Raw genomic sequence first — 11,901 nt, 5'->3', positions numbered from 1 at the left:
AAAAGGAGAAAAACTTTCAATGAAATACAAGTACCACACAAGACTGGGTAAATCTTAAAGGACACCACTATTACAAAGATTTTCTTATCAGAGTGGTCATTTATGATCATCTTTGTTCAGTTGCTCTTGAACACTTCATTTTGCTGCATGTGGAACACAGAACTTGATTAGTGGATAAAGGTAACGTTAGGAATAAATACATATAGTTAATATTAACTACTATATGTTTAACAAGGAGGAAATAGAACAACTCCTGCTGTACATAAAGCAGAAGAAAAAAATTAATTTCAAGGGCGAATCAAAACTTGGCCTGAGTGAAATATGCTAACTGCCCCTAGATGGCCTTACTCTGACTTTATACCAGTCTGGTGGTGATGTGCTTCTATTGATTTCAGTTATGTTAGGTATAATTCACAGAACAGATTGAAGCCTCCAATGAGCAAACCTCCAGGGCCCAAAGTGGAACTTTTACTTCCTCTCTCAGGTAATTAGTTTCACAGAAGTTTATCACACTAGTCACATGAGTCAGGATCAGTTAGACCACTTTCCTCCCAGGGTTCAGAGCAGAGCAAATGCTGGGCCTTGCTATGGGACTGAAACCAAAGTGAAACCAGCTTTCTTGATTTTCATTGTCCAAGATGAAATAAATGAAAAAAACTATTGGAAATATTATTCAAAATATGTATGTATTTTTTTTCAGTAGCATCTGACTATAAATGAAGATGCTCTATAATACAAATTTTATAACAGATATTATTTTTATTGTAATACAATATAATATCATATTAAAACTGCCAGTTTGTGTTATGTATTCTGGAGCAAATGGACTATTGTTTTCCATGTCTCTTTCAGATGATCCAAATTCTGTATTTGTAGTGCTGAGACTTGCTGTATTATAAGCTTTACGCTGATCGGTTTGAGCCATAACCTCTTGTGAATGATACTGAGAGAACTACTAATTTAGGTTTAATGAAGAATTTCCTATCTTCTAGGTATATAAGCAAGAGCCTTTTGCTCTGGGGATCTGTACTGAGGGGCATCATTTACTGTGGCCTTTTGCCTGGGAGCACTGAGAGCGCTCAGGATAGAAAAGATCTTGCAGAAACTTGCAGTAAGACACTTCAGTCCATATTTAATGTGAATCTGTAAATAAGTGGCCTGATTTGCAATCATGAAGCCATAGCTCCTACTGCTTCACTCAACATTTCTGAAAAGAAGACAAGATATTTAGGTGCCTCTATTGATATAGGTGCTGTGTACAGCCAGCCCTCAAGTTTAAACATTTGGGGTTTTGGAGTGCTATCTGTTACTCAAGGAACACTTGTCATATTGAGGGGAAAGAGCAATTCTAAGAATATCACTTTGAATATTTTTCTCTCCCTCTTCTCTGGGTGCACAGGTAATTCTGAGTCCCTTTTAAAAAGTTCTGCTTGTTCTGTGCATGCCCTTGCATCCAGCCTGTCTTAGGACATGATAGCAGTTTCCATCCTGTTCTCTTCAACATCACTATCAGGAACTCTTTAACCTCTGAACTATAAGTTCTGCATCTTTTTGCCATGGGAAATGTCTGTTCTTGCATGTGGAGCAATTTCAGTTCATTTTGGCAAGACAAATGCTAACTGTGCTACTGGGTAAAGAATACGGAATCCCATGCCTTTATCTTTTGATAGTGTCTGAAGCCTGCCAATGTGTCTTTTGAACTTGCTTTGTATCTGGGGAGTGATTTTGATTAAAATGTATTTTTTGTGAGTGGCACATCTGACCTTTTTACTTATGGTCTCAGAATCAAATTGTAGTTCCTGTGGATGACATAGAAAAACACGTTGTTTTCAGGAACCAGGCCTTGTTTACCTGTTGGACAAGTATGTAATTGTCCTTTTCATTCTATTTTTGGCTTAACACAAGGAGAGGAATTCTGATATAGTTTTCTTTCTTTTTTTTCTTTAGGTACCTTCCAATAGAGGTATTTTTAATTCACTTATGTGTGCCAGGTGATGAAGAACTATGTGTGCTATTGAAATGGAAGCATCTAAATCAGGGGCGGGCAATTATTTCCAGTGGAGGGCCAGTTTTGGCAGGCTGTCGAGGACCGCGTGGGTAGCACCACCCTTTGACAGGTGCCCTGCCCCCTGGTCACCATCTTGGGACCAATGTCCCAATGTCTTGGGACCAATGTCCCAGGGCCAGCACTGGTGGGGCTCAAAGCAGGGCACAGGCTGGCAGGAGTCTGTGGAGCTGGCCTGGGCTGCACCAACAGGCAGAGGGGGGAGCTGGCCTGGCTCCATAGAGCCCCTGCCAGCTGGGACCCCGCACTCCTGCCACCCTGTTCTGGGCCCCGCCAGCACTGGCCCTGGGACACTGGTGTGGGCCCTGTGCTCCTGCTGACTCCCTGCCCACTCACTCCCAGTGCCCCCCAGTCCTGTGGTACAGATGCGGGGAAAAGCGGCCCCTCGCCTGCCCTATGGCTGGTGCTCCCTGCTGCAGGTGCTTGCAGCCTATGTGCATCTGTTTGGAGCAGGCACAGGCAGCCCCATGTGGGCTGTGAGCAGCTACCGTGTGGGGTGCCAGCCATGGGGCGAATGAGGGGCCGCATTTCCCCGCACTCAGCACCAGCTTGTAACCTGGCCCCAATGCAGGCCTGGGCCCTGCTCCAGCTCCAGACTCACCTGTTGGGGCTGTGCACAGTGGCAGCAGCTGCGCCCCCCCTGTGTGCCATGCTGGGCAGTGTTGGCTGCTGCTGCCTGCCCAGAGCTCGCATGCTGGGCAGCCCACAGGCAGTGGTGGCAAACACTGCCTGGTGCGGCAAGTGGGGGGACCGCAGCTGCTGTAGCCGCCTGCAGCCCTGACAGGCGAGCCCAGAGGCACGTGGGGCCCAGGCTGGCAGTGGGGCCGGGTTACAAGGTGGTGCTGAGTGCAGGGGGGGAAGTGCCCCCTTCTCACCCCATGCCCAATGCTCTGTGCTGCAGCCACTTGCAGTCCACCTGGGGCTGACTGCCTGCTCCAGACAGCCCTGTGTCGGCTGCGAGCAGCTGCAGCAGGGAGCACTGGCCATGGGGCAGAGGAGGGACTGCTTTCCTCTATGCTGAAGATTTCGACTGGGGGGATGGGGCCAGGTGGGCCATGCTGTTGTGGGAGCCTGCTGGGCCTCTCCTGGGTCCTACTGCCCTTGGTTCCTGCCATTTTTGACAGGAACCAAGGGCAGATAAATATTAATTTTCTAAATCTTTAGGGGCCCTGCGGGCTAGATAGAATGGCCTTGTGGGCCATATTTTGCCCACCCCTGAAAATGCTGAAAGCCTCGTTATGGTTGCAAACTAGTAAAATTCTGTTAAAATAGAAGGCCAAACCACTGTCTGTTAGCAGTTGTGGGTTTTGTTTATAAACAAGCAATGTATCTTTTTGCATATGTGTGTCCATGTTCATTGAACTCTGTGCTGTCTTAAAGGGTTCAGTGGTTTCTTTTTGTACGTGTGCAGCTCAGTCACAATGCTTCTGAGTTGCACCTCAGTGGAGGTGCTTGAAACTCAGCATTTCTGTTCCTTAGGAGAGTTCTGACACCTTGGAATTTATTTTTGTTCTGTTTGAACAAAACCAATTTAAAAAAAAAATTCCTATTAAGTAGAAATTCTAGAAAAGATGCTTTTGGAAAACGTTCATTTTGGAACAAAAAACCCATCATGCACATGCATTTTTTATAATATTCCCAGTATTTTTTTCATGTATTTCATCTTGGACTCTGACAATCAAGAAAGCTGGTTGTACATTGTTTGCAGTCCCATGGTCAGTGACGCCAAGTATTGGCGCTCTTTCCTCTGACCCTTGGGAGAAAAGTGGTCTGCCTGGTCCTGGTCCTGACTTATGTGACTAGTGTGATAAGCTTCTGTAGAACTAATTGCCTAAATGAGGAAGTAAACATTCTACTTTGGGCACATACTCTGTGCCCAATTCTGCCTGGCTCCTGTAATTATCTTTTTTCTCTTGCCTTATGCACAGCAGGTACCCTATTTCCTCTTGGTAGAAACTTTATTTCAAAATTTCATCTGAAATATGATTTTACAACATTTTCCTTTATATATAATTTAAAAAAAATTTCATGATGTGTCAGCAATTCCTGTATCCATTACTGTCAGTATGTTGTAATATGATAGGACACTAGACATATTATATGATATAAAAGAAATACTGAATTGATTTATTATATTTCTGCATAAGATAATGTACAACAATGGAATATAATAACATCTGAAATACATTTTGAAATATCTTAAACATTTCTGAAACAAAATATTTTTTATTTCAAAAAATCTTTGTGGGAATCTGCATCAAACTTGACATGTTTTGTGGAATGTTTTGATTTTGACAATTTTTTTTGGTTGAAGTATGTTTTCAGCCAAAAAAAAAATGACTAGCTTTATTCCTTGCTCTAGTTGTGTCTCAGAAGCTATAATATAGTTCTTCTTTAGATTGGGTCAGCCACCTACAGCTCATAGGCCATATCCAGCCTTCAGAGCCCCTGGATCCGGCCTCCAGAATTGAAAGGCTTTGCCTCTGCCTACATCTGTGCTGTGCCTGGTGTAGCTCCCTCTGGCTGAAAGCTGTGCTTGCTAGGGTGGAGGGGACTGGGAGAAGTGGCAGCAGTGCTAGTGCAGCTCCCAGCTGCTTGGCCCCAGGATGGGTGCACTGCAAACCAGGTGCTAAAGCCACCTGGCCCATGCTGGACTGGAGCTGAGTTGTTTGGCTTAAGGGTTGAAAAGGTTGCTGGCCCCTGTTTTAAAGTTTGATGGCTTTTTGATACATAGGCTTGATAGATTTTAAAATCATGGAGTAGCTAAATACTATTTTAACAATATGCTGGTTTGAGGGCAGGATGCAACTAATAAAACAAACAAGTACAGAAATAGCATCTCATTTGTTGCAGTGTAAGAAAGCTAGCCTGACTTCTGTGTTTTGTATCTATGAGTTTAAACTGACTTTTGGCTTTTAAAGTTAACTTAAAAAAATCTAGGGTGATGTAGCTGACTAAAATTATGGTTCAAGCTGCAGGGTAGAGATGCTCTCTTTAAATGTGACCCCAAGAGTATAGACTATCTAGGTCTACAGAACTTATTGCTTCAGGATCAACTACTGCACAGTACATGAATGGGATAATTATTTAAACAACTTCAGAAAAAATATGCTCCTAATAAGAAACATGAATTCCTTGTTAACTTTGTAACAAGTTAACCTTGTTGTGAAAAGTGTTTACCTACCTGTAGTAGATGGATGAGGGCAAAAATTAGCTCTAGGTCAGTGCTGCTTAGGATGGGAAAGCTATATCACCTGGTATTTACATAGAGCTTTATACCCTCAACATGCTATTCATCACTGGATAAACTAACAAGTTCTCCAGACCCTTTAGCATCTCTTAAATCAAAATGAACTGTTTTGTTAATTGTGGTGTGTCACATCCTGCCACTTGTTATCGGTCAGTTGAAGGTGTTCCCTCTCTGCCAAACCCTGTCCCTATTCTTGAACCTGTCAAGTCAAAGCTAGTTACAAAAATATATTTCCAGGTCCTGAAGAAGTGCTGGAATTATGCCACTGAAGTGGGAGGGAAAACATGAAAGAAACTGGGCCAATGTTTTTAATGGCTCTTCCTCTCCACTGTCTCTGGTGGAGAGTGGAGGGGCATACAGGGAGAGGTGAGGGGGCAGTGCATACTCTCCTTGATGGTTGAGAAATTGTGATTCCTTAAACTGCAGCTTTTCCCAAAGCTTTTCCTAAGGTTGTACAGTGGCAAACAAGCCAGGGCAGGAAAGTGTAGAAAACACACAATGTGGGCATGTCTACATGTGTGCCAGACTGTGCAGTAACTGGTGTTACTGTGCAATTTCGATGCCACATGGGTTTTTTCCTATGCTATTGTGCAGTCGTGTCGGCATCACTGTTCATGCCCGCCAGTGCTACGTTGCTGCAGCAACAAGCTAAAGCAACATAGCTCGTTGCTACAGCGAGATAGGGTCTTGTGTAGATGCACCCCGTTTGTTTTAAACCTGGGGAATAAGGGATATCTGTTTTTCAGCACCTTGTTCTTTTAAGTGGTATAATGGGATGAAGCTACAATTATGAAACTCTAGACATTGAGAAAAATATCTGGATTTCTATCTATAATGAAGCCCAGTTGATAGTTCCTGTTGATGTTGCTGCTTTCTTTGCTAAAGGCCCCTAGTTTAAGATGGTGTATTGCAGAGGTTGTCAAACTGTGGTCCATGGACCACCACTGGTCTGCGAGCTCCATTCAGGTGATCTGCAGAAAGGTTGCGGAACAATTGAGAATATCTGTACTTGCAAGGTAAAACTACTGATTCTAAAATATGAGTTGTGTGCTTTGATTTGTAGAAGAAAAAAAAAGTTTATTAAGTCGTCTGCTGAGACCCTCAGCAATTTTCAAGTGGTTGGCAAAAAAATAGTTTGAGAACCCCTGGTCTGTTGTGATGAGGAAAGTCATCACGGGTGGCTCTGTTTGCCAGCACTCACAGGTACAAAACTCCAATTAGTTTTCCAATCCCCATGCAAAAATGCAACATGGAGAAATGCTTTCTAAATTCTTTTAACATCTCCGAAATGTCTTTGCCTGCTTTCTCCTTTTCTAGTGCTTTAGAAGCTACTGTGAGTGGGATGATGAGGCTAGCCAAGGTAGGTGCCTATTATTAATCTGCTCTTATCTTTCAGACCCTGGTTCTATTTTGTGCTTCAGGTCTTTTTTTTTTTAATAAACTTGCCATTAGCCTTAGTGAAGCTAGGCAATGTGACCCACTTGTGAGGACAAGGAGGAGGAAAGCTCTACAGAGGAAGAATCACCAATGACAGTATGTTAGTTGTCAGGGAATCCTTCCAAAAAGCAGGCTCTCAGAAACAGATTACTGTGCTGTGACTTTCAGAGCTATCGTTTTTCAGACTGAAGTAGTTAGCTGTGTTAGTCTGAAGTCAGGTAGAGGGCTGGGTAGAGTTGCACCTTGTAGACTAAATCAGAGATGTATTAACTTCCTGGTTTTTGTATTTCATGACATCCGACAAAGTGAGAGTTTTCTCAAGAAAGGTTATGTACCTCTGATTCAGTCTATAAGGTTCAGCTCTACCCTACCTTCTGCCAGTCTTCAGCCTAGTATGTGAGAGAGTTTCTGCTTTTCGCCAAAATCAGGGGCTCTTCTTTTGGGAAGGGGGGAGTGATTGAGCAGTTGGGTAGGTATTACATGGCTCTCTCAGAAGATTTCCTTCCCTCTCAAGATGAGCAATGTCTTTCAGTGTTGTAACTCCAGGCAGGCCAGAGTGCCATTGAAACTGCATGCATGAATGACTCCTTTTCAGATCTGGCACTTTTTTAAAAAACATGGTGAAAAATCAGAACTGTATGGGAGCACAGATCATTAAAACAAACCAGCAGCACCGATATTTTCCCCCACTGCAAAGCTTTCTTTAGATTGATAAATAATATTTACTAGATTTGTACTATGTCTCAAAGGAATTTCAAAAACAATTTAAAAAATACCTGTCACTGTTTCAATTATCTGTATTCAGCAAGTAGTGCTATCGTCTCTCAGTGGGGTCTGAAACATTAATGATATTTCCCAGCAGGGGCCCAGTTGGATGATACAAAATAGAAACAATTGGTTTTGCTATAAAAACACGCTGAAACCAGAAATCTTCAAAGTTATTCTAAATTCTATAGTTTTATTAGTTAATTTAACAGTTCATTTAACAATTGCTAACTAGTTTTTTAAAAACAATTCTTCCCTGTAATGAGCTGTCATTTATTTTATATTGGATTTTTTTTTAACTAATGGTTATCTTTAATTTGTGATGACTATAAGATTTATCCTAGATATTGAAATAAGATGTGTGCTACCTGTATAATGTGGTAATATGGATATTAGATGTGCTGTAATTAATATTTTAAATGCCATGGCCTTAGATTCTTTTACAGATCTAAAAAGAAAGAGAAATCCAATATTTTATAAATATAGTAGCTAGTTACAAAGGCGTTCTAGTTATGTCTGACCTTGAAAATTACTGGTTCTATAAGTTGCAAACTAGAAAGATGTTACAAAGTACTATCTGCAGTTTCAGATGATGTTATTTATACAAAACTACAGATGCTGTGTTGCTCAGCAGTGAAAATTTATTTTATTCGATTCTGCCTAACCTCATTTGCCATCCTCATAGCTGTAGTTTCTGAAGGTGCATGCCAGATGTTCATCATACCTGATCTACGATCACGTGACTGACATTAAGCCATGCAACTGTAGCTCCGGATCAGCTTGGGCACACATTTGCTGGTGACAGGAGTCGAGCCAGGAACCCAATCTAAGTAACTCAGGGTGGGGCAGGTGGGATTGTGGGGGTGAGTGGTGGCTAGCTGGTCCACAGCTGGAGGAGCTGGGGGTAGAGAGATGGGAGGCTAAGAATTGCCTTATCAGGGTCAGAGGTGGGGTTGGAAAAGCATAGCCCTGGGGCTGCATTTCAAATTTGCGCAGATGTTCAGTAGGTCAAGCTAACTTGTTCCTGATCTAAGTTAGTTCACCTTCTCAGGTAAACTAATGCAGATTGGGCAGGCCATGTTTTTTTTGCCTAATCTAATCTCCCTGAACATCTGCACAGATTTGTGCTTAGACCTAACCATAGTTAGGTCGACTGAAATGTAACATCTGAACATACCTGGGAGTGCCTTTCAGAAGACCATCCGGTAAAGTGATTTGACAGACTAAGGTTACATTGCAGTTTTTCTGGTTGAAATGTATTCATATTTTAATAATGCTGTGTGCCTCACAGCTGTAGGCTGTTTTTCTTGGCAGACTGCTTGGTTTTTGGGGATCAGGACTCTGCCTGCTTTATTGCTGCTGACCAATAAATGTTTTTTTTTTTTTTTTTTAGTAAGAGCTGCCTGCGACTTCAGGTGGGCTTTGGTAGGCCTCTTTCCAGGAGATGAGCCAGAAAGTAGCTCTCTGAGGTGACTATGGATGATCAGGCGAGTCAGGAACCAAAAGGCCAGGTCTCTGAGTCTGGTCTCAGAGTCCAAGAAGCCAGGGGATCACGCTTCCTGGAAACTATCCCTGAGCTGGTTTCAGAGGGTATTCCAAGAGACTGTGTGGCTGGGGTCCTGAGTGTGTGCTCCTGTGGGGGATCCACAATCTGTGACCAATCTCCTTCATCTCAGGTTTGTTCTGTCTCCCTCTGCAAAGGGAAAATTGTTTGTTTTATTTAGGTTAGGTAGAGAGAGTTCTGCTTTTGTTTTAAAGGCATATGCTAATATGAGTTCCTGTTAGAAAATACACAGGTTGAAGCAAAAGCTGAGAAGGTTTGTAGTGGCCAACACTTTCGGCAAGCATGCCACAAATTTAGACATACCCAGGTGCCAGTTTGAGTCCCTTCCCTTGCCTAATCTGCTTTCTGCTCCCTTCCCTGTGCTCCTTACCTACTCTGCTTTCTGCCATCATGCTGCCTGCCCCCACCCTGGCATCTGCCACATGCCATGCACAGAGGCTGCCCATGCCACTCGTGGCACTCATGCCACAAGTGGGCCACTCTTGCTTTTAAAAGTTTGTACCATGGGCTTTCAAGATAAGTTGTACTTTTTGTAGTAAAAATTTCCATTATGCCTGAGGACCTAACTTCAGAGCAACTGGATATACAAATCTTCAGGAACCTGATTCTGCAAGGTGTGGACCATGCTGAGTTCTCACTGTCCCAGTGAGTTGGGTGCTCAGCATTTCACACAATTGTTTCCTGACATCCTTTCCTCTGTATGTGTGCTCTCTCTGACTTCTAGTTTTGAGACTACTGAAGTCATGTATTCTCTCAATAATAGAAGCACAAGTGGTTAACAAATCTTGTAACTCCTAGTAAATGCAGTGTGATCTTGACACTGGGTGTTCCTGCAGCAGTATAAAATTGGCATTACAGATTCCGAGAAAAGGAGGAAAAGAAGCAATATTATAAATAATAAGTCTATGTGGTGTAGTGAGGAAACCTGGTCCTTTAAGGGTCTGGAGCCTGGAGCCAAGCAGCCTGGTTCAATTATCAGAACTATCTGGATAATGGTCAGGTGCTCCTTATACAGGGCTGAGACAGTAGTAGGAGGCTGACAGTGCCTTGTAGCACTGGTAACTCTTGAACGGTAAGAATTTCTGGCATCGATAGCTCATGCTGGGGGATGGAACTGTGTGTTGGGTGTTTCGCTTAAGTTTTAGGTTGTGTTATAAAACTCTGGACACTTGCTGCATCACTCTAAAATCAAGTCACCCTAATTACCATGGTAAGACAACATCTGAAACAGGGTGTTAGAAAGATACTGTGATAGTGTGATTGCTTTTAACTGGTTGCTGTGCTTGGAAACAATGAGCTATATGCAGATTTTGTTAGAACTGGAGATTGGCTCAAATTCCAATTAATGAATCTATGCCTAAAGTGTTTTGTATCTAGATGTTATCCTGAAGCTTGCAGCTGAGATGAGTAATTAGCGTGTAACCCTGGCAGCAGCACTACCCACAGTCAATTCCAAATTTTTGGGATCCTGGGATGCCAATAGGTCTCAGTCTACTCCCACTCCATCTACAGGCTGGGAGCCGCCACTCATTGGAGTACTCTCCTGTGGTCCTCCCCATGCTGGACCACACACTAAATAACTATTTACAATAATTTATTATTTACAATAACTGAGAGACTGACAAATTCAACATTCCATAAATAACAAACAAAATATTTTCAATGAGCTCAAAAATAATCTATACCAGCAGATAAAGCAAATACTTATCATATAGAAAAAGCAATTATATTATCAAATTTATTACTCAGGCAACTTATAACAGGTATATACACTTAGTCAGCCAGGTCTCACACAAAACACTCTTCCTGCAGCAAAGTAGCCCACTGTGGGGTGGCTGCAGTGGAGCCCTGGGGAGTGGCGCTCATTCTGCCTTAGAAGAGGGGTGGTGATGCCATCATGGAAGATGGGGGTGCCTGCCAAGACCTCAGGTGTGGCTGTTGTGGAGACCAGGGTTTCTTCTCTTTTCCAGTCTTTCCTGGATGGCTGCAATCAATCGCACCATTCTCCAGACACTTCCCCAAAGGCAGCTCCCCTGTGTTTGGCACCTGGAAAGCCCCTTCTCAGCTGTATTTATAGAGCTGTCTGCTGGAGCTCCCACAAAGCCACGGTTCCCTGCTTTCTTTAGCTCTCCCAGAAAACCTCTAGCAGCCCCTGTCCCTGATTCCCTCCCAGTGACTCCCTGCACCCAGGGATCTCAAGCGTGGGAAGGGAACCAGTTTGCACAACCCCTGCTCCTTTAGTAAAGGATACCAGGCAACCCTGTGTACTCATTAGCTGATGGCTAGGCCTGCACTCTATCTACTTTGTTTCATACCTCTTGGCTAAAGTGAAAGCTACCTTCCCCATGGATGTGCTTGCTGCCCTTGACTACCTCCTCATACAATGAGTCTTTCCTGATGGCAGCTCATTAGACAGATCCTCTTACCACTGTGGCTGAGGTCAGTGATGAGGGTGGTAGGCCCAGTACCCCTCTGTCCCTCTCCAAGCTCAGTGAGAACAATGATTAGGGTTACCATATTTCTAGGGCCAAAAAAGAGGAAAAATGCAAAGTGCTGCACCTAGGGAGGAAACATGTCCAGCATACCTACTGCCTAGCAAATGACCTGCTCAGCAGCATGGAAGTGGAAAGGGATCTTGGAGTCCTAGTGGACTCCAAGATGAACATGAGTCATCAGTGTGACGAAGTCATCAGAAAAGCTAACTGCACTTTATCATGCATCAGCAGATTCATGACAAACAGAACCAAGGAGGTGATACTTCCCTTCTATCGGGTGCTGGTCAGGCCACAGCTGGAAAACTGCATCCAGTTTTGGGCGCCA

General features: G+C 43.3%; 1 long non-coding RNA gene across 1 annotated transcript in view; it reads left to right on the top strand.

Annotated features, from left to right (window-relative positions):
• LOC109302408 overlaps positions 1-11,761 on the top strand; it is a 24,357-nt gene extending 12,596 nt beyond the window's left edge. The window contains exon 3 of the long non-coding RNA XR_002098748.1: positions 11,618-11,761. This is a non-coding gene — a long non-coding RNA (uncharacterized LOC109302408). The remainder of the gene's footprint in view (positions 1-11,617) is intronic.
• The last annotated feature ends 140 nt before the right edge of the window (positions 11,762-11,901 follow it).

This window comes from Gavialis gangeticus, unplaced genomic scaffold (assembly GCF_001723915.1).
Source record: "Gavialis gangeticus isolate Ggan-Ray unplaced genomic scaffold, GavGan_comp1, whole genome shotgun sequence".
Taxonomy (NCBI): Eukaryota; Metazoa; Chordata; order Crocodylia; family Gavialidae; genus Gavialis; species Gavialis gangeticus.
This window is presented reverse-complemented; position numbering and strand designations above follow the sequence as displayed.